Below are 1,840 nucleotides of genomic sequence, written 5' to 3' on the forward strand. Positions count from 1 at the left end.
GGAGAAGGACGGCGGGCGCGCGAAGCCCGGCCAGCGAGCCCCGAGTCCCGCGGCGGCGAACGGGCGCCCCGCTGACCTGCCAAGTCTCGCCCTTACGGGGCTGCAGGATTGCAACTTCGCCCCGGAGAGCAGAGCCGGGTGGTGGTGGTGGTGAGGGGACGGAGGGAGGGCTGCTTTTTTTTCAAACGACATTTCAGGCTCTCACCCAGTCCTTTCCATGGCCCCAAGCCGCGACTTACTCGAGTGGAAGGAAGCAAGGCCTCGCCAAAGATGGTTGAAAAAGACCGTGAGCCTCTACCCAGGATCTTGAAGCCAAGGTGGTGTTTTGTTCTCCTCGTAATGGTGGCAAATAAGTAAGAAGAGAGCACGCTATCTTCAGATAAATTGAGTCTGAAATTCTCCCTGGAGGTGGAAGAAGGGGCTCTCCTCTGGTTAGTCACTGGTTTGGAGCCCTTTTCGCCTTAAACTGAGCCACAAAAGAATGGAAGACACCCCCTGGGGTGGGGAGAAAGCCCTGGTGTAAAAGACACACGTTTTGCTTTCAGAGAAAAAGCCACTGGGGCCAGATTGAAACATGGCATGTTCAGTTCATGTGGGTTTTTTTTTTCCTTAATGGGGGAATGATATTGAGTAAACAAGATGTAATAGCTAGGTCTTTAAATTCTAGAAGGGAGATGGTGTACAAATGTAACAAGCACATATTGTACATACAGCAGGTGGTCACAGGCTACAGAACACAAAAAGATACATATAGAAACCCGCTAAAGGCCAAGAGGGTGTATAATCTGTAATCCATCGGAGAGGGAGACCATCTATTTCCATTCCAGATGAGGTATGGTGTTTTTCCCAGCCCGGTGTACTGGTTCCTGTATTGTTCACAGACGTGCACGCCATTGAAACGTTTTTTAAAACCAGAGAGAAAACCCCCATGCCAGGCTGATTGTGCTGACACTGGAAATAGGACAAAATGGAAGGATCTGAAAAACATGTCACCATAACCTCTCACAAAGGCTCACGCCTGTTGGATCAGATCTGAAGACACTAATATTATTTGAGTGGCAGTGAAGACTCCCAGCATAGGAAACATTTCTGTTTTATAATATTTTAAAGTAGATGGATTGGTACTATTTGCAAACTGCTGAAAAGTTTGAAAAACAAAATCTCAGTCTGCCTCTCAATTGCATTAACTTGCATGGAGGAAGCCATTGTTCTCTGTTGTGAGGGCACTGTATGATGTAAATTGCAAGTAGCATTTTTGCTATTCAAGACTCCGTGTAAATGACCTGAATTTTGGTCTCGCTTAAGAGTTGTTGGTCTTTAAAACAAATTGTTTGGCGCTGCACTTAAGCAGAAACACATATTTACATATTTACACGTGCTTAGAAAGACCCATGTAGTCTGCAGGTTCTCCAGTCACAACATCTCATTTATCAGTGTTACAAGATGATGAAATTGAAACTCATCTTCTGTTAGCCTGAAAACGGTGCCAGTACTCTGTGGGTTGAGTTTCAGCTTTACACCTGGGCTTCATTTCATTTGAAAAGAAGCCTTTTTTCTTCTCCCAAAGCTGGGCCTTTATTAATGTGCATGTAAAAACATGACTTGTATTGAAGAGTATACAAGGACCAGCTAATTTGAAATCTTGACACGCCAGACATTTTGCAATATGCGGAATATCCTAACGTACATACCATAGTAAATCCTAGGTTTCATGGATTTGGAATCTTTGTTTACTTAAAATATATGCTATTGCCCCTCCCCCATTCCTTCTCTTACAGAGTTGAAATCACAGAAAAGTTGTACTACCAAAACTGAAGTCTGAATTGCTTATCATAAAGAG

At 44.5% G+C, this 1,840-nt stretch overlaps 1 protein-coding gene across 3 annotated transcripts in view; it reads right to left on the minus strand.

Moving 5' to 3' along the window:
- The window catches only part of ZNF532 (zinc finger protein 532), a 120,284-nt gene extending 119,474 nt beyond the window's left edge, over positions 1-810 (minus strand). For 2 of the 3 annotated variants that reach the window (XM_003788428.3, XM_023512391.1), the window contains exon 1: positions 240-808. The gene's annotated coding sequence lies outside the window, so the exon portion shown is untranslated. Of the gene's footprint in view, positions 1-239 lie in introns of all 3 variants that reach the window. The other variant, XM_003788427.2, reaches the window with a different exon arrangement.
- Between the last annotated feature and the right edge of the window lie 1,030 nt (positions 811-1,840).

The sequence above is a fragment of the Otolemur garnettii genome, unplaced genomic scaffold (assembly GCF_000181295.1).
Source record: "Otolemur garnettii isolate 467f Iridium unplaced genomic scaffold, OtoGar3 scaffold00027, whole genome shotgun sequence".
NCBI lineage: Eukaryota > Metazoa > Chordata > Mammalia > Primates > Galagidae > Otolemur > Otolemur garnettii.